At 40.3% G+C, this 21,795-nt stretch overlaps 1 protein-coding gene across 4 annotated transcripts in view; it reads right to left on the bottom strand.

Annotated features, from left to right (window-relative positions):
* Positions 1 to 21,795, bottom strand: part of CRACD (capping protein inhibiting regulator of actin dynamics) — a 238,323-nt gene that overhangs the window by 113,245 nt on the left and 103,283 nt on the right. For 3 of the 4 annotated variants that reach the window (XM_045834311.1, XM_045834312.1, XM_045834315.1), the window contains exon 2: positions 6,460 to 6,599. The gene's annotated coding sequence lies outside the window, so the exon portion shown is untranslated. Of the gene's footprint in view, positions 1 to 6,455; positions 6,600 to 21,795 lie in introns of all 4 variants that reach the window. The other variant, XM_045834313.1, reaches the window with a different exon arrangement.

Here is a 21,795-nt window from a genome sequence, read left to right as displayed (position 1 = left end):
GCTCCTTTTGGGGGTATTTTTCTGCATGGAAAGGATTTTCAAAGGTGTTTTTTCCTTTTCCTGGTAAATCTTCCAGTGGTAAGTACAGCTTTCTTCATAAATCCTTGGACCTCTGAACTTCAGTTCGGAAACAGAATGGTCTATTTTAAAATGTTTCAGTGCCAATTCTATGTGCATGGCTGGACCTAAAGACTTGGCTTTAATAGTAAATGGCCGAGGAGCTGTGCTGACATGCGCTTCCTGTTTGGTGTCAGCTGAGCTTCCAGCGGGGCAGAAACCATCTCTCTGTTCGGACACCCAGCCTCCGGAGCACTGCCTTTTCTGTGGGAGGCACTCATTGCATGCTTGTCGAAATGACGAAAGAACCATGGAAGAGGATGGGATTTGGGCAGGCGGCCCCAGAATGTACCACATTGGCATGTGGATTATTTCAAGCTGAAGACAATTAAGGCCCAGCAGACTCATGGAGAATTTTTTACCTTCCCCTTAACTGTCTAAGAGAATTTAGATAGGGGCCTGTATCAGGAAGAGACCTATTAGCAGAGAAAACTTGTTATATCAGAAAGAATTCTCTTCATGACACGGCAAACATTTGTTTACCAAACATTTGCTCTTCCCATCTTCCCATGAACCATCTTCCTCCCTTTTGAAGTCTCAGACCCCACCCCCTGCTCCTGAGCACAGGATGGCATGTGAGCCTCCATTGCCATATGGCTGTCTATGAGCCTTTTATGTCTCTGAGGGGCTCCTGTATGTATGAAATTAAATTTTCTTTTCTCCTATTAATATTTTTATGTCAATTTAATTCTTAGGCCAGTCAAAGAACCTAGAAAGGAAAGAGGGAAAAGGTTTCCTCCCCATCAAAGTGAAATCTTGGCTCCACTTAAGCCAAATCAGAAAAGGAAATAGTGTTTTTTTTTTCCTATTTATTTCAACAAGGAAAAGGAAAATTAGGGTAGGTGGCATTTTAGGGGTAAAGAATCCAGCAGAACTTTTCGGTGTGGGAGGGGCTTTCAGGCCTAAGAAGAAACTAGGCTATGGCTTTCTGGAAGAGATGCCTATATTGTCCCTGGGCTTGATCCAAAGCTACTGGTGGAGCAAACAGTCACTTCCTGAAGTTTCATTAAAGAAAGAAAGGGAAGGATTTAGAGGATCAAAGGGCCCCTCCCCCAAAACCTCCACGTGGTGTGACCTACGGAGATTGTGCGCCCCCCTTGCTTGTCTGGCAAACACCTTCTCGTCTTTCAAGACAGCTCCAATGACACCGCTGGGAGGCCCCCCAGCTCCCTTTGGCAGTTGTTTACTCTACCCTTTGTGCTTCCCGGGCACTCTGAGTAAAACTCTCTCAAATATCACTAATCACATTTTATCCGGTATCTGTTTACATATCTGAATTCAATTCAATAAAGTTCTGCTAGGGCAAGGCTAGATCCAATGGCTCAAAGGCAGGAAGGACTCTGGCCTTTAGAAGCGACTTCCTATTCTGGAAGACAGACAACTACACAGCTATGATTCTCTGTAATAGCAGGAGAACATAATGCAGAGAACAGAGAACAGGAAGGACAGAGTGACCATGAACTCCTGGATGGCAGGATCTTACTGCATATCTTTAACCCTTGGCAAGGTGTCTGGCACAGAACAAGTTCCATAGGTGCTAGTGGCAAGAGGGAGAGATAAGAGAAGAAAGGAGGGAGGGAAGGAGGGAGGGAGGGAGGGAGGGACGAAGGGGAAAGGAATCAACAAAAACATCCCCCATTTCATCTCCTCCATTCTGTTCTAAATTGTCAAACCAATCAATTAAGCTAAAGGTGTTATTTTCAGGCTCCTGGAAGATGTATTTTAGAGCAGATACTTGATGATTAAGTCACATCTAGCACATAATACAGTACCTGATAACCACCATTTGAAGGAGACAAGCCATAATCTGTCCTGTACTTAAGTCCCACAGCACATGTCACTAACACTCATAGGGGGTCTAAAGAGACTTACTGAGGTTGTATTGGCTGAAACCACTAGCACTGCACCGATTTAATTCTTGGGTTTTGCATTATTAGACCAGCAGACTCTTTTGCTCCTGTAAAAGGCTTCAGCTAGAATTTTGGTCCCCTCTGAACCTCGTTTGCCATCCAGGTCTCTATTTCTCTGCCAGCTTCATCTGTGCAACTCATCTTGGGTTACGTCTGGCAGATGGAGAGAGGAATCTTATTTCAAGCCTCTGCTGTCTGCATCCCAGAGCCCTCCCTGAGTAGCCTATATTTCACCGGGCAGAGAAGAGAAGAGGGGGGATGATCAGCCTCCCCAAGAGATGAGAGTGTAAAGTATTTCTCAAATTTTCATCTTCAACGGCTGGTATCATTTAACTCCCTGTGGGGGAGACTATGCTTTGTTGCTTAGGCTAGCAATATAATCTCTAGCTATCCCAATGCCAAAATATCAATTACAGGTTCATTTGGATGATGGGATAAACTGGTGTTCAGACCACTAGACAATGACATAAATTAGGGTGGGGGGAGAAGGTGCTGGAGGAGGTTGAGTCTCAAGAGAGAGATGAAGCTAGGTAAAGTTGAACTCTTCATATCCTTGCAGACTAGGTAGCTGAATTCCAAACTGCTATCTGCCTTCTGAAGAGAAATGCCTGCCCCTCCCTGCCCCCCGCCAGCGCCAGGAACGAACCTGAAGCAGGTATTCCTGAAGAGGTTTTCTTCTTGGAGGTTGTAATTAAAAGAGATGTTAACATGCCCATAGCACCCCTTTTTTCTGTCTTCCACAGACAGAAAGCAGATGGGTAATCACCAGGGTCATTGAAGGGAAGGGGAAATGAAGAGTTAACTGCTTAATGGGTACTGTGTTTTATTTTGGGGTGATGGAAATGTTTTGGGATGAAATAGAGGTGGTGGTTGCACAACATTATGAATGCACTAAGCACCAATGAACTGTTCACGTTTATAATGGTTAATTTCATGCTATGTGAATTTCACCCAAACAAAAAAAAATTAATAAATACTTTATAATAAAATGTTTTCCAACTAAAGGCCTCATTGTTTCTCATTGCTCAACAGTCTACCACTATTGGGAAATAAGGACGATTTTATTCCTATTCCACAGTGATAAGAGGGATTAAATAGGTTTCTAAGTTCTAATATTTGTCACCGTTTGGCCTTGCCTGTGAAAAGCCTAGTTTTTTCCCAGAATGCCTGTAGCTGTGAAGTAATTCAAACCACTGACCCCTGACTTGCTTGGCCATTCACAATCAGCAGCAGCAGCAACTGTTTCTCTGCGGTTGCAAAGTGCCGACTACACAATCAAAAGTCAGTGGGGTGCACCTGTGTTTATTAGACTGTGAGTCCCCTGGCAGACCCTTGGGATCCAGCGAGTTCTGGGGAGCGGTGGTGACATCGGACAATGACTGGAGGTCATTTTAATTCAGTAGAAAAATAGAAAGACCTTGCTCTTTCCACACTCTTTAAGGATCTAAAAGGAAACTTGATTTCAACAAAGAGTAGAAGCATCTTTGGAAGACAGGCAGCTTTTCCCCCTTCCTTTTGATACTAAGAAAAACACAGGCTTCAACACACAGATCCAAAGCAGTCAGCCCAAGGACTTAGGGGGAATAAAAACATACTGAGAAAAGAGTTTTTTTTTTTTTTTAAGGAACCTTGAAAAGAAACTATAAGACTATGTAACACAACAAAAAATGACTAACAACCATAGTTACAGTCACACTGTACAGTAAGGGCCATGGACAAACAGGCCTTCCAAACCCTCACCCCATTTTCAGAACCACTCAGTTTGTCTACTACACTACTTATTGATAGAGCTCTGATCTTCCCAGTTTTGACCATGTAATATTTTTTTCCAACCATGGTTTTGTCTCATCTCCCAGACTTAAGGTTTGGCTTTAAGCGTCTGCTTTTCTTGACTGAGATTTAGACACTCCTGTGGGGACTATAGCTTTTGGTGGCTGCACAGCATTTAGCCTGGTCCAGGGATGTCACACGTCACTGTGACTCATGGAAAAGCATTCCATTGTGTTTTAGTGTGCCCTTCCTTTTCTCAGGTGTATTCCGCAAGACTAAGCCTGAAATAAGGCTTTAGAGTTGACTTCAGACTCACAAGTGGTTAGACAAATTCCAAGTTAAGAAGGAATTGTTAAATGTAATGAGAAAGGAAACCATATTCAATGTTTTCGAATCCCCTATTTCCACTGGTATATTCCACCTGACTCGGAGAGCCATATGTTTTTTCTTATGTTGTGTGAGGAAAAAACACAAAACTGGTCCTGTCACAAAATGTTCACACACCACAGACACTGCAGTATTGGTCTTCCGGAAAAGTTCCTAAAGGAGGGAAAAAGCATCCGAGTCCTACGTTTGTCACGCTATGGAATGAGATGTGAAATGGGGAGTGGTGTATGGAAGGGACATCTATTTCTCACCGACAGGAATGCTGAAATAGAGCATCAATTTTGAGCTACGTATTAGGCAGCGCCATACAGATGGGGACTGCCATGTTGTATGTGTGCGATTCCCTGTCCCCTGCGACCTCATCTCCCTGCCACAGTGGCGCGAGAGCAGCGTGGTAAAGGTGCACCGACCTGGATCTTCTGCTTATTGACTCTGACCTTGTACATGTCATTTAAGTGTTCTGGGCCTGTGTCCCCACTTATAAGATGGAACCAGTAATACTTATTGTTTACTATTAAAAGTGGCTGTTATAGGTTGAGTTGTGTTTCCTCAAAAAAAACATTGAAGTCCTAACTCCCAGTGTCTATAGGGTTGCTGTAGATAGAATAGTTAAAGTGAGGTCATACTGAAGTAGGGTGGGCCCTTAATCCAATATGTCTGGTATCTCTATAAAAACAGAAAAGATGGCCACGTGAAGACAAACACACGGAGATAATGCCATGTGATGAGACAGGCAGAGATTAGAGCAATGCAGCTGCAGACCAAGGAACACCAAGGATTGGTGGCCACCGCCAGAAGCCAAGAAGAGGCAAGGAAGGATTCCTTCCTACATGTGTCAGGGGGAGCATGGCCCCACCTTGACTTTGGACTTCGAGCCTGCATAACTGTGAGATGATAAACTTCTGTTGTTTTAAGCCCCCCAGCTTGTGGTAGTGTGTTACAGCAGCCATAGGACACTAACACAGTGGTTGTTTTGTAATTTATTTAGTGTGTGTGCACTTGTGTGCTTTAATTGCAGAGAAAACAGACTGAGAATAAACAAAGTAGATAAAAAGTAAAAAAGGTAATTTTTCTTACATATCTAAAACAAGGAAATAGCATTTCCTTTAGAGCCAAAACTGCTTCTCCAAACTCATCTCCTAATACCTACCTCCACCGCAGCCCCATTTAATCTGCTCCAGGACACTGGCCCTCTGTCTGTGCCTGTAATGCCCCACCATGTTCCTTCCTTAGGCAGGGCCTTTGCATCCGCTTCTTCTTCTGCCTGGCACATGCCCAGGGCTAACCCCTGACTGCCTGTCTTTCCTCAAGGAGGCCAACCCTGGCCCCTCCATTTACAGCAGCAGTTTGTACTCCTGTCCCACCCAGCACCCCAAAATCCTCTTACTTGTCTACTTTTTCTCTTTTCCATGTTCTTATTGGCTTCTAATATCTTAGTAACTTACTTCTTTCTCTAGTGTGTACATCATTTGTGATCTGTCTCCCTCCTTGCTAGAACATAGGCTCCATGAAGGAACAAGTACCTACCACAGCACCTAGGTCATAATATGTGCTCAACAAGGATTTTTAAAAATCCATTTTTTATTTTTAATTAACCAGTGCTTGCCAAAACAACTAACACAGATGTTTTCTTTCCCTTGATACTTGTCTTTCACGTCTATCTTTTCCCCTACCTCCCAAAAGCAGTTAGTAGATATCTGCAGCCAAAGGAACAGTACGACGCTGTGCTTGCAGGGGAAGGAGGCAGGTGGGGAACAGGACGAAATTCCCAAGTTCACGGTACCAGGCTCTACGGTCCACACACACCACGGGACACGAGGCCTCTAACTACTCCATAGGATTTTTAGCAGCAGCAAAACAATAAACAATGATAATTACATGTTATTGTAATTTCTGCCATTACCATTGATACCCCTATACCCTCTTTCACCTCCACCTGTTCCCTCCCCCCCAGATAAACTGCATTTTATATTACTCTCTCCCATTTGCAAAACATTTTCATATGAAATTTTCCTTTATAGAGGAAAGAACTGGGGCTCAGAGAATTTAAGTGACTTGTCCAAGTTTGCTCAGCTGGTAGTAGAAGGGCTGGGGATTAAATCTAGAATTAGAAGATCATCAGCAACAGGATCTTTAATTTGGTATTCAGTGAAATGCGTGCTAACCATTTCTAAAGTCCCACTCACAGTACTCACAGTACAGGAAATGCAGGTTAGCATTTTCTCCATAAGCTACTTCCCACCCTCCCCATCTTCTAAACAAATGACTTACCTACCTTAATAGCCACGTGTGCTTTCCCTGTTGGGTAGCCTCCACCAAAATTTTCTTGTCAAAAGGAGAATTCACCTTCAGTGGTGAGTGCGCCAGAAAATGAGGTACATTTCTCGAAAGCCTGGGAATCACGGCTCTTGTGAACTGTTGGCAAAAAACACAAAACATCAAGAGTTAATATATCTCCAGTCTGCTCTCGGAATACCTTCAAAATGAATCTCTTTTCCATTCCTTGGCACAAGCCAGTACAAAAGAGTTTTTTTTTTTTTTGCTGAGATTTCCAATTAAATTTAATAATATTAAACTTGCATTCCTTAGCTTAAATTTATTCTAGGGCCTTAATAACATTTATTATAAACTGTTTCCACTTTTGAAGGGACTGAAAGAATCACATCCATGAATATTGAGGCTCCCATCCTTCTTGCACACAGAACTCTTACTCCTCATGGCAGTTTAGCTAAAATTCAAGGAGCTCGAAGACACAAATGAAACCCAGCAGAAGTGATGGCGGTAATCATTAGATTATTTCTTCCTCCTGAGATATCGAAAGCATCTTTTTCTTCAAATACCAATCACCGAGTTAACTAGGTTAATGGGATCCCTCTGGGGAGGGCATGCATGATACCTTCTAAAAATGGCCAGAGTGAAAACCATGACTGAAGGACTAGATTTTAACTGGAATGGAAGTGGAAATGTCTGGGCACCAACCCCAGATTCAAATACACCCTTTGCAAAGCCCAGGAAAAGAAGACAACTTTCTGGGGCAGTGATACAGGAAGAAACCTAATCTCAGGCTGACGATGGCTGTCTGGCCCTTGTGGGGAGATCGCTGTGTGGATTTAGAGGAGTCCCAGTTCTGGCTCTGAGAGGCTAGCTTGTGTCAGACTACCACCTTCCCACTGAACACAATGAGAAACACTAGATAAAAAATATTTGGAAAACCCATTTAAAGACATTGGAGAGCTACTAAGGTGGCCAGGGCATGAGAGGCCAAGGTCTTAGGGAGAAGAGAAATAAAATTAAGTCACGGTACCACTTGTCTTCTTAGGGCGCCCACTGATCTTGAAGGGGCACACTCCAGAACTGCTGAGAAGCCAAGCAGAAAGCAGCTGCTCAGAGGCACACAAAGTGAGCCAACCTCCTGGCAGACGAAGGAAATCGCAGAGAGAAGGGACATGCAGAGAAGCGAACTGGACATTCTGCCTCCCTAAGCACTTGCTAATTGATAAATGAGGCAAACTGAGCAGAAAGCAGCGCCAGGAGGCTGGGGAATTCAACAGAGCTTTTGACAGTTTCATGATGTTGGAGGAATTAATATCAGAGTTCAGGGCCCACCCAAAAAAGGAAAAGCCCAGGTGAATAGTCCCTGCTTTTATTTGGGGCCCCTGAAGGGCTGGCTCCTACCATGAAAGCCTGAAATAATACCCCAACTGAGCCTTTGATCGGTTCAGTCCCTCATCGGATTAAGGCAGTCTGCCCTACTGTGTCTTTCAGAAGCAAAAGGATCCCATGGAGAAGGATGCCATCATCTAAAGCAGGGGTATCAAACTCATGTTCATTGGGGGGCCACATCAGCCTCGCGGTTGCCTTTAAAGGGCCAAATGTAATTTCAGCTCCTTAACAGTTAAGGGGTAATTACATTTATACAGTCCTCGAATTATTTCAGCCCTTTGAAGGCAACTGTCAGGCTGATGTGGTACCCAGCGAAAATGATTCTGACACCCCTGATCTAGAGTATTTATGATTCTTTATACAAAATGTCTGCATTCAATCAACAATTACTAGGTATACCAGGGCACAAGTCCAAGAAAGAAAGAGACAATAAAAACAGATCCAGACATGATCCAAATAGAGTCATAGGATATGGTCTTTAAAATAACTGTAATTCATATGCTCAAAGTTGTAAAGATTGTAAAATATTTTAACTCACAGAACAAGCCCCCCAAATTAAGTAAAGATACAAAAGATTTGAAGAACACGATTAATGAACTCAACTGAAGTAATTGCTCTAGAATACTGTACCCAACACTTACACGAAACACAGAAATTAATCACATTGGGTCATAAAGTTAAGTCCCCAAATATTTAAACAAATGGTAATCATAGTGTACTTTTTGAACCTACGATTTTGAAATAAAACAGATTCATAGGACATTACAAAAATACTATTGTTTTCTACTAAAAATGTTTTTCTTTCATTGATTCCAGAGAGAGGAGAAAAGAGGGAGAAAGAGAGGGAGAGAAACACCAACGTGAGAGAGAAACATCAGTGGGTTGTCTCCTGCACGCACCCTGACTGGGGAACTGAACCTGCAACCCAGGCATGTGACTGAACTGGGAATCAAACCTTTGCCTCTTTAGTTTGTGGGACAACACCCAACCAACTGAGCCACATTGGCCAGGGCCAAAAATACTACAGTTTTTTAAATTGAGGGGAAATTTACATAGAGTAAAATACAGACTGCTCTTAGGTATACAATTTGACACATTTTGATAAAGAAATCCAACTATGTGACTGCCAACAGAATACAAACACAGAGCATTTCCATCACTCCAGAAAGCTCCCTCATGCCCCCTTCAGTCAATTTCCACATCTCAAACACAACACTGTTCTCATTTCTACCACCACAGATTGATTTGGTCTGTTCCTGAGCTTCACACAAATTGGCTCATGTAGTATATGTACCCTTGTGTCTGGTTTTACTCACTCAGTGTGTCTCTGAGATTCATCTGCACTGTTGAGTTTATCAGTAGTTTACTCCTCATCAATAAATAATCCATTATATAAAAATACCACAACTTATTGTATATTCTCCTATGGATAAATTTGGTTGTTTCCATTTAGAGATATTATGAAAAAAATACTATAAATATTCTTATACAAGTCTAATATATTGTGAATATATTATTTTTCTTTGGTAAATAGGAGTGGAACTACCAGATTACAGGATTGATAAGCATTTAACTTTATAAGAGATTGACACACATTTTTCCAAAATGGCTATATCACTTTATATCCCCATCCGTCATACCTGAGAGTTCTAGTTTACACTGCCTGGTCAGCATGTGGTGTGGGCAGACTTTTAGTTTGAGCCATTCTAGTGTGAGGTTTTGATTTGCATTTCCCTGGGGACTAATGATGGTCGTTTTTTGTGTATCTCCTTCTGTGTAATGTCTGTTCAGATCTTTTGTCCATTTTTAAAATTGTAGGTAGGTTCAGTATTGATTTATAGAAGATTTTTACATATTCTGATCACAGTCCTTTTGTTAGATATATGTATTACATACATTTTTTCCCAGTCTGTGGTTTATCTTTTCAATTTCTTTTTTCTAAAATATTTTATTTATTTATTTTTAGAGGGAGGGGAAGGGAAGGAGAAAGAAAGAGAGAGAAACATCAATGTGTGGTTGCCTCTCTCATGCCCCCTACTGGACACCTGGCCCACAACCCAGGCATGTGCCCTGACTGGGAATCAAACCAGCAACCCTTTGGTTCACAGACCAGTGCTCAATCCACTGAGCTACACTAGACAGGGATATCTTTTCAATTTCTAACAGTCTTTTGGTGACAGACGTTTTTAATGTTGATGAGTACCAACATCATTTTTTCTTTATGTAAAGAAAAATACACTCTGCTTTGGGTGTCCTTCAAGAAATCTCTGCCTATGTCAAAGTCTAGAAGATCTTCCTATGTTTTTCCTAGAAGTTCTATAGTTTTAGCCTTACATTTAGGTCTGTGATCTCTTTCAAATTAATTTTTGTGTACTATGTAAGGTAGGGGTAAGAGGTCAATTTTACTCCCATTTGTTCCAGCAACATTTATTGAAAAGATTTTTCCTTCCACACCGCATCGTCATAGCACCTTCACTGATAAATGGAAATATAGCCTAGTTTGTTTTCAGTTAAGCTACATATTAATGCAAAATTATAACCAGAGAATCCTCAAATGTTGACAATTATGCAGTGCACCTCTAAACATGGGTCAAGAAATAAATCACAAGGGTAACAGGAAAAAGTTCTTGACTTAAGTAATGATGTGGTGATGACAAATAAAAAATGAAATGTAGCTAAAGCTATATTCAAAAAAGTTTGGACATTAATTATTTATATATTCATCTCAAGAAAATAGAAAAATAGGGAAATAAATCCAAAGAAAGGAGGAGAAAGCGCCGAATAACAGTAGGAGTAGAAATAAATGAACTAACTGGCAGTATCCAGAGGGGAGAAGAGAGGGGATAACGGGGGAAAGGAGGGAAGGGTCATCAAGGCACATGTATAAAGGTCACATGGACAAAGCCAAAGTGGGGTAGGATTGAGGGTGAGGAGGGGAGCGGCCAGGGCTGGGGGTGGGGGAATGGAGACAACTGTACTTAAACAACAACAAAAAAACAATTTATTATCAGTAAAAAAAAAAACAAAAAAGAGAAAAAGACATGAACTAGAAAACCACCATAAGTAGAAAAAAATCAACAAAGGCAAAAGTGGGTTCCTTGAAAAAGACCAATAACACTGATAAGCCTTGCAGAGCCCTCGAAGGCAGAGCCGAAGCTTCTGGTCTCACTCTAGGACCCCAATTCTTCTCCCACTGCTTTCATACAGAGTCTCCTCAGTTCCCCTACTGCTGTTGCCGAAGACAAGCACAGGGTCTATTTCACTTGTAAGAGTTTTGCTTTTCTTCTTTACAGAGAAACAAATACAGAATAACAAATAAAGAGGGGAACATTGCCAAGCTTCCAGAATCTTGAAAATTAGCTCTTTGTCAGCAACTTTATGAGGTTTAAACAATGCTGACCTTATACTTGACAAGCCATTAGCCCCCAATATGTGAAACTGACTTTAAGACTATCTGAAATACTGATTTACATCCACTATTATTATGAGTGGCTTCATGCTGGATGGATAAGGTGCTTTAAAAGGGCAACTAACAATACTCACTATAAAGCCAATGTGATTAGCAAGACATTTTAAAATTAAGCCTCGAAGAAAAAAGAACCCTCATACACTGCCATGGGAATGTAAACTGATACAGCCACTAATGGAAAACAGTATGGAGGATCCTCAAAAAAAATTAAGAATAGAGTTATCATATGACCCAACAATCCTGCTTCTGGATATCTACTCCAAAAATTTGAAAACATTTATTAGTAAAAATATATGAAGTCTGTCCAGACAGTATCCAGCCATGTAATATGAAAAATAAAGACATTTGTTGAACAAGATACAAGGTACAATAAACATTATACATAGGACAAATGACACCTCAGTCCCCTTCAAAGTAGGCACTGTGGGACCTCACACAGTTCTCCCAGCATTTCTTCCACTGTTCAAAACACTCTGCAAAATCCTTTGTTGGAATTGCCATCAGCTGCCCCATCATATTTTCCTTAATTTTGACGGTCAGAAATCTCTTCCCTTTCAAAGGTGATTTTAGGTTTAGAAAAAGCCAGAAGTCACAGGGTGCCAAATCTGGGCTGTAGAGGGGCTGAGTCACCTGGGAGATTTGATGTTTCTCCAAAAAATTCTGTGAGAGGTGATGCATTATCGGGTGTGTTGTCCTGATAAAGCTGCCAATCACCAGTTGCCCACAGTTGTGGCCGATTTCATCGTTTCCATCTCTCTACTGATGAAGAACAGTGAGGGTAGTACTCCTTATTAATTGTTTGGCCTGGAGGGGCGTATTTGTGATCAACAACACTTGTGATCAAAAACCACAGTTACCATGGTCTTGATCTTGCTGCAACTTTGCCACTCTTTCAGACATGGAGAACCAGGTGACTTCCTTTGGGGTGACTGAGCCTTCATTCCCAGATCATAGCCGTAGACCCACCATTCATCTCCAGTTATGACCTTCTGGCTCATTGGTAGTGGTTTGAATCAAGTTGTTAGCATATGCAGCAAGATGTCTCTTCTGCTCTGGCAGCAGAAGCCACAAATGAATTTTGCCCTGACACGTTTCATGCCAAGATCCTGCATCAAAATCTCAGACACAGTAATTTTTAGAATCTCCAAATTAGCTTCTAGTTCTCACACTGTCAGTTGCCAATCTTTGTTGACTGCAGCCTGTACATGTTTAAAATTCTCAGGTGTTCTGCTTGTTGCAGGCATTCCAGGACATGGATCACTTTCAACAAATTCTTGACCATCTTTGCAGCATTTGTGCCACAATGTTATTTGTGCTACATTCATTGAATTGTCCCCAGAAGCCTTCTCAATGATCCAAATAGTTTCTGTGGAGGAATGTTCAAGCTTAACACAAAATTTGATGCAGATTTGTTGCTCTACTTACACAGTCATTTTGAATGTGATGGCCACACAGTACGCATGCTCACTCAGTGGCATATACTGCCCCCACTGACTAGTACAGTGAAGTCATCATTGTTCATGCATGTGAATTCCAGCCCTCTTTCCATGGCTGCCAGTTTCCTCTGATATTGCGAAAACTGTCCTCGTTATATTAACAATGGCTGATTTTTTTCTGGACAGACCTGGCATTTATCCCTATGTTCATTGCAGCATTATTCATGGTGGCCAAGACATGGAAACAACCTAGGTGTCCTTCAATGGATGACTGGCTAAAGAAGACATGGTACACATATATAATGGAATACTACCGAGCCATAAGAAAAGATAAAATATTGCCATTTGTGACAACATGGATGGATCTTGAGAATATCATGCTAAGCAAAATAAATGGGACAGAAAAGGACAAGAACTATATGATTTCAGACATAAGTGGGATATGAAATAGGAAGCAACAAATAAACAAAACTCGTAGAAAGAGACAACAGTATGGTGGTTACTTGGGGAGAGGGGTTTGAGGGGAGGTTGAGAGGGTAAAGGGGTCAAATATGTGGTGACAGAAGGATCTGTTTTGGGTTGGTGAGCATGCAATACAATACAGAGATGATACATTACACAATTGTACTTTATCTTTTATTTAATCTATACTTTAAATGTATTGATACAATCTTACTCATGAATGTCACCCCAATAAATTTAATTTTTTAAAAAATTAAGTTTTTTTAATTTAAAAACTTAGGATGTGCATACAAATCTCTATAGTTTCTAATGATCTTAAGTCCTGGTATGTAATACAATACTTAATAAGTATTTTCAAACAGAAGATAAAAAGCCACACACCAGCTGTGAAATATCTGTTCTCCTGCCACTGTAAAAATGATTTAAATAATACACAAAACCAACTACTTGTATTAATAATTTATCGACAATTAAATAATGCACAGATAAAATATGGCAATCAGTCAAATACATTCCTTAATTAATAGTTAAAGAAAATGTGTTGGAGGTTTGAGGAAATAAATATTTAAAAATTACTCAACATGCAAAATTTATAATACTGTTCAATGAAAGTACAGATGTTTCTGTCTCAATAATGAAATACATGAAGGACTATTTTTTTAGTGAGCCACTGAAGAAGGAAGTAGAGTGGAAGAATACATGTTCTAATAAATGACTTCTTCAATACAAACAATGTTTTATGGAGAGCCTATGCACATTGATCAAGTAAAGAGTCCAGGAAAAGAAAATAACACACCTGAAATGCATGCATTGCACCATTCATAGGCAAGCTATTATAGAAAGGAAATTGACTCCAGAAGAGCACCAAGTGCTACAGAATGTCAAGGGCACAGTTAATTTAGTGGAATCATTATAAATCCTTGTAATGAGATGGGCAGTGATCATGAAAGTTTTCATGCTACACGGTGGCTCCTTGGTTATTTCATACCAGAGCACCAAGAAGAGCTGTCAAATTTTAAGCTGCCTCACATTTTTCTTTTGCAGATAGAGAAGTGTTCTAAAATATCCTCACTGCTTCAGTGGCGGCAACTGAACATCAGTTGTATGCTTCAGGAAGAGGTATTTTTGGTTAAAAATAAAAAGTGAGCATCTTTATTTTTTCCAAAATATTTTCTAAATAGCAATACTGCAGATACCCCATTGTTATTCACTTGTCCGATAAAGTTAATGCTTTAACAAAGAGTGATAAAGTAACTACTTTTCAAGGAAATTCACTCTATGGGAAAGAATATCTGAAAAGGTGCGTTTGAAGAGGTTTTGATCATGTGATTTCACTGTTACTGAAAAGGATGGAAGTCATCACCTTGAGGAGTCATCTTTGAATTCTCTCTTTGTCACACTAATTGTCAGCAAGGCTGGTGTGATCTCCCTTCAAAATACATCAAGAACACAACCAGTGCTGAAAGAACCAGTAGACTACAAGAACCTTGATATCTGCACTACTGCTCATCTTCCACGCTGCTATCGCACGAGTCCTGGCCACTTCCTTGTCATTCCTAGATTATAGCAACAGCTTCCCAGGGAATCTTCCTGTGCATACTCCTCCCCCAACTTTTCTACCACACCACTGCCCCCAGCAGCCAGACTCACCTTATTAACACCTAAGTATGTATATTGTAGATCATGCCACTCATCTGCTCAGAGCCATCGATTAGTTTCCCCAATACCTCAGAGTAAAAGCCAAATTCTCTACTACGGCCTACAAGTCCCTATATGATTTGGCCAGTGCCTCACTGACATCATTTCCTGTTTAATTCTTCTTCACTTGATCCCCTCTGTCCTCTATGGTGCCGAACATCAAAGAGGCCAGGCACACTCTGCCTCAGGGCCTTTGCACTGGCTGTTCCCTTTGCCTGGACTATTTCCCCAGATATTTACCCTCCCCTTCTTCAAGTCTGTACTTAAATATCACTTTTGCATGAGTCACTCCCTGGCCTCCCTATCTGAAAGAGCAATTACTCCCAACACTTCCCATTCGCCCCTTTTGCTTTATTTTTCTCTTTAATGCCTGGCACCATCAAACATATTTTACCATAACTATAAATATTTGTTTATCTGTTTATTACCTATCTCTCTCCCCCACAGAATGAGGGAAGAATTTTAGTCATGTGTTCACTGTTCTACCTCCAAAGTCTAGGACAATGACTAGCATTCATACTTGAATAAGTGAATGTTGAAAGGGCCAGTAGACTATAAAAACCTTAATGTTTTCACACTTTAAAAACTTGGAAACAGTTTTCTGTATCTCTCAAATTATGAATTTTAATGGGTTTTGAACTGTTTTTCAGAAATACAAAAACATAACACCTTAAAAATAATTTGTAAAAATAACTGAATGACATGAGAAAATAAAACTTATTAGCTGAACTGAAACAAAAATCTTGGCAAAACTGGTGGATGGTACTGAAAAACATATATTATGATTTACTAAGTATAGCCAATTATGTATATGAACATTCTTGTATTTGAATCAACATCTCTTATGAGTTATCTTTTTTTAGCTATTAAAATCAATTAGCAAAATAAAGTGAACTTATAACCACACCATCAAATGTCTGTATCACACAGGGTTAAACCAAAATAATGCAGAGCAAAAAATAATGACATATTCAATTACTGTGCTCTCATGGAGCAAAGGAATTTTTGTACTGTTAATCAATAAAAGTTTTAAATATTTTATCTTTATCTCAGCCTTGAAACCTTCAACTTTGTAAATGTTTTAGGATACTCAAAATATTCATATATTCAATATTTAGAAACAAACATTTGTAGGAAGTGAATCTTCATTTACAGCTTGGTAACCACTGTGCTGGCTACTTGGGAAAGATGGAGGAGGCACAACTTGCCCTCGTTGATAGTAACAGAAAAGTAATCACATAATCACCACAATGTGACAGGTATTATGATAAAAGGTCCTTTACGACTTGGCCTCTGCCCTCCTCTGGGGCCTAATTACTCAAACTCTACAAAGTCCACGCTCCAACAACACCTAACCTCTGGCAATTTATCACGCACAACTTGTGATTTTGGACCCCTGTGCTTAGATCACCAGGTGAACAACAAATAATTTTAGTGTAAGTACAGTCAGTGCAGTATCTGAGTGTTCTGTATTTTATCTGGCACCTCTATGCCACAGAAACCCTTAAGTAGGGCCCCTAACTCAGAATTGGAAATGCTCCCCAAAAGAGGTGATACTTGAGAACTCTTTTTTCCTCTTCCTTTTCTTAGATGAATGAACCCTTAAAGGATTCAAAACACTGATGGCAACTTAACATTAATAATTTGGGGGGATACATTTGGCTACTTTACTAAAATTTTGGAATAAAAATGGAATGAGAAAACTTAAGATAGATAATATGGTAGCATACTATACTTGTTAGGATTCATTTAGCTGCAAGTAACAAAAATCAACTTAAGTACGTGTGAGGAAAAAATAAAATCTATTATAATTATATTTCAGTATTTAAACAGAAACTTGAGAACAGGTGTATAGCCCGGCTGCGGAAAAACATTTTAAACAGGAACTACAGACCTTGTCTCATATCTGCTTCCCTCTTGGTGTATACTTTTTCCCCCCTCTCTCTACACGTCTTCCCCCCAACCCCCGTTCTCAGTTCATAGGACAGGCAAAAGAGGGTCATGCCATATCTTTTAGATCTCTTCTGTTCAATGCTACAGTCCAGATTAAAGTTTAATCTCTTAATTTCAATTCAAAATTTCCACAAGAAGGACCGTAATTAGGCCCAGCTTGGGTCAGTACAATTTACTATGGTCTGAGACATAATTGTATGATATAGTAATGGGTGCCAGGGAATCATTCCTGAAGGCTTGAGATGGGGAGACTATAATTCCCAAAGAAAAAGGAATTGAAGGTATTGAAACGTTAGGAACTACAAAAGGGCAGCCAGCACCTATATCCAACTGTGGGTTACAAAGAACCCTCACATACACCAGTATCACCTTCACCATTACCATCCTTTGCCGCTGCCATGGCCACCACCACCACCACCACCACCTCCTTCTGCTACCTTCTCTACCTTTTCCACCTCTTCCACCACCTACAACCGTGACCTCTCCCCACTACCACCACCACCACCATTTAACACAACCACCTTCAAAGTGCACATTCTTCTCTCAACCTCTGCTGTTTTTATCAAGGAGATAAGGCTTTAAGGAAGAGATTAGGCAACAAAACACTGTGGCATTTGCCCCTGGCTATGTCTTCCTGACCTAAACTGGATGTTAGTCTACCCTGAAGGATTACTATAAAAGGACAGAGAAAAGTATCTAGAATCTTTGCTTTTAAAATCAGCTGAACACGAAAAGGCTACAAATGATTCATGGTGTTTAATGATTTAAAATAAATTCCAATAAAAATAAACACAGGCATTATTGCTTACCCCTTTCAGTTTATCTTTGTTTCAGGTTTGCTACAATAAGAGTAGAAAACAAACAACATCCTTCTCAACCCCACTCCAAAAAGGAAGCACAAAAAAGGAAGTCAACTCAGAAGACATTTTCTGGTGACTGGGATCAAAATAATGAGCAACATCGATTTTCCTAATGAAACATTAAAGGCAGTGGTAGAAACAGAAGTGAAAGAAAGGTAAAAAAAAGATAGTCATCAAAAAATTATTCTTCCTGCTCTTCTTCCCAATAGTGTCCAGAGGTGACCTCTGAAAATAGTTCACTATTCACTTGACCCAGAAAAACCCACAAAATCAAGAGGCTCAAATCTTCGTGTTCACTTTACGAACACTTGTGAAACCACTCACGTTGCCAAGGGTATGCATATTTGAAAAGCCACCAAGTAGCTGAAGGGTGTCACTTTACAGAAGCAATGTGTGTTACTCCGTCATTACAACGGTGGAGTTGGTAGGTGTGCCCAGGCCAAGCAGTGGGGTCAGTGGCCCAAAAAGCATGCTGAATTGTTGCTGCACATGCTTGCAAATGCAGAGAGTAATGCTGAACCTTAAAAGTTTAGATGTAGATTCTCTGGTTATGGAGCACATTCAGGTTAATAAAGCTCCCAAGATACGGCGTAGAACTTACAGAGCTCATGGGCAGATTTATACATACACGAGCTCTTCCTGCCACACTGAGATGATCCTACTAAAAAAGGGCAGATTGTTCCTAAGTCAGAGAAGGAAGTTGCACAGAAGAAAAGATATCCCTGAAGAAATAAAAGCTAATGTCCTGGGAGTAAATTCAGCATAAAGTAAATACTAATGAAAGCAAACAAAACGAAACAAAACAAAACAAAATTCTTCCTCCTCTCAACTCTTTAACCTCCTGTTAATGGCAACTAAGAAAAAAATTAGCATGAAATCACTGAGCAGAACCTTCTAGAGAGTCTCCCACAATGAACCAGGTGCTGAATAAGCTCCTCCTCCTTTCACAGGGCTCAAGCACCTAGCAATACCTAGGCTTCTCAGGCTTTTAAAGACTAGATCAAATCTTGCAATGTTTATACTTTTCATTAGCTATTTGGGATGATATTTAATATTCACTAATAACCCAACATTATTAGTGAAATAAATATATCTCATTCTAAAGGAAGCACTTGCTTATATACAGTTGACTCTCATTAATTGCAGCAGGTATGTTTTAAAGTAGCCGCAGATACTGAATTAAGGAATGCGGGACCAGAGCTGCCAGGGGAAATACAGGGCTAGGTGCCTGAGAACCTCTGGTCCCCTGTTCTCATCAAGCAGTCCATACATATACATAATCTTATTTTATGTGTGTTTCTGTTTAATGACACCTTATTTAATATATATGGTCAGCCCTGAACTCACAGCCAAGGGCACTATAACACATGCCTAAATGAAGCTCATCTAACACGCGTATTTCTCCATAAAGCACATCACAGCCTTCCTGAACGTAGGGAACACTAAACAGCACTTTGCCACTATACCGGGGGGCCATATTAAACAGAAAAATAGCCAACAAAAAATACAAAAATGCAAAAACCATAGCACTAAATCAGCTGGGAGAAGGACACTTGCTTACAGTGGAAGAGCAGGAAAAAGATGGCAGTGTTGCCTTGTTTGACATCAGCTGAGAACATGCATGTCAGGCAGCTCAAATCTTTCACCTCTCTGTGCATGTCTGCAAATGGCCACTCAAGGGTTGCAAGCATTCTTGGGGTAGTGAGCACACAGTATAATATACAGATGATTATACAGATGTATTGCAGAACTGTACACCTGAAACCTGCATCATTTTATTAACCAATGTCACCCCAATAAATTCAATAAAAAATAAAAAGAGAAAAACAAAATTACCAAAAGGATTGCATGAAACTGTACATCCATATTAAAAACAAATTAAATGATAATCATGAGTATTACATAAAAATATTAAAGTGAGTAGCTGCTTGAAGTAAACTATCAGGCATATTTTTATGTTTATTCTTTAATTAATTGCTCTATAATCTGAAAGCTTTTCTGCCTCTTCCTATGCTTCTCAGTGTAATATTATATATCCTTCCCCAGAACTCACTAACAGCTAAATACTTTGTACAGTACAGCATGGCATGAAAGAAACACATATTGGGTTGGCCAAAAAGTCTGTATGTTGTTTTTTTTTTTCTTCATAAAATAAAAGACACATTTTTCATTTTCACCAATAACTTTACTGATTTGGATATTTTGAGTATGTTTGCTACCTCCTGCATGGTGTAATGTTGACTGTTCTCAATTAATGTCTTGATTTGATCCCTATCAACTTCAACTGGTCTACTCAACCATGGAGCATCATCCAGCGAGAAATCTCTAGCAGGAAACTTCACAAACTACTTTTGACACATTTGACCAGTCACAGCACCTTCTCCATACACTGCACAAATCTGTTTTTGCCTTTCAATTACATTTTGACCTTTCTTGAAATAATAAAGCATAATACACCTAAAATGTTGGTTATTTTCTTTCATCTTCAATACTAAAATGGCTACACAAGAATTTACCAATTTTGATAAGTTTTTTTAAAAATGCATGCTGATATGACAGTGGTCACAATACAATCTAACAAAATTGTTTTGAATGAAATTAAACACATCTAAGCACTACTAGAGCCATCTTACAGAAAAAACAAATGAGGTTTTTGGCCAACCTAATGGTTATGTAGGAAAACAACCTATGTGTGGCTGCTACTTGGACTTCAGTATTGAATTAATATAAAGTCCATTGTCTGAATGACCACTGTTCCTCTGGGAGCCATAAATGTCCCCCTGCACTCACTGGGTAGGGAGTTCGGGCACAGAAGCCAGATAAGGCCACTCCAGAACTCCAAGGAAGGCAGCTCTGATCTCTGCCCCGTAGAGCATCTCAGAGATGCTGATCCAGGTGGTGGCCCATCCCAGTAACAGCCAAGAGGAAATGCAATCACAGCTGACTTTTCATTCTTCAGAAGTGTCAATTACACAGTCATTCATCAATAAACACTTTTAAAGCATAAATAAATAAAGTGTTACAAGCATTGATTTTAGGGTTATAAATGAATATAGCCAGTAGGCAAACTGGCAAATACAGAATCTCAGAATGAGAACTGACTGTACACATGGTTCTAAGTCTGAAATCTGGTTTTCCTCTTTCAAATTTCTTTCCACTCAGACAAGAGGCCTGGTGAAGCCCCAAGTGAATTTCATGACGCTCAGCAGTGTTTTAGCCCAACTAAACTAGCTTCATGGAAGCTCACTCACTGTTGAGGTATGAGTTTAAAATACTTTGTCCATCTCTATTCATTTCTTTTCTCACATCCTCAGGGGGTACTTTACAGAACACCTGAAATGTTAACAGTTTGTAATTCAAGAATAACTATAACCAGAGAGGAGGGGGAAGGGGACAGTAGGGTAGGGGGAAGAAGGGGAAAGATCCTTAAGGAACATGTATAAAGGACCCAGAACAAAGCCAAAGGGGAAAAGGATTGAGGGTGGCAGGGTTGGGGGAGTGACGGGCGAAAATGAGGACAATTGTTGTTAAACAATTAAAAAAAAGAGTGACTATATCTGGACACATTTTTCAGATATAAAACACAATCAGCAATAATGGGGCCATCTATGGTGCTACACCCTGGAGACGAACGGGAAGAGGAAGGAGATGGAAGAAAACTGTGACCCTTCAGTGGACCCAGAGTACGCACATCCAGATAAACTCCTATGAATACATCAACCAGTGGACTTTTCCCATTTGCCATGGCCATGTACAGGACGTTGCACAGCCCCTGCTCTCTGAGGGGTCCACCCTAAAAACAAGGGCTGAGAATGAGTCTCCCGTGTTCCAAGCTCTCAGCCCAGCAGTTGGGAAGAGTGGCTGTGAGGACCCCACCTCCAGGATTCATTTACTTCTGCGAGTTGGGATGCCGTGACCTGCCACTTGAGAACAGATTGTAACAGAGAAACCACAGCTGAGTTACTCAGAAGGTTTCTGTCTGGAGTAGTAATTGTGCTGCTGGTTCTGGCCAGCTGGAATTAGGTTTCTATCTGGGTGGCTTTGGCTTTGCAGACCCACAAAACATGGTC

Source organism: Phyllostomus hastatus, unplaced genomic scaffold (assembly GCF_019186645.2).
Source record: "Phyllostomus hastatus isolate PE091 unplaced genomic scaffold, TTU_PhHast_1.1 phas_contig_196, whole genome shotgun sequence".
Classification (NCBI taxonomy): domain Eukaryota; kingdom Metazoa; phylum Chordata; class Mammalia; order Chiroptera; family Phyllostomidae; genus Phyllostomus; species Phyllostomus hastatus.
This window is presented reverse-complemented; position numbering and strand designations above follow the sequence as displayed.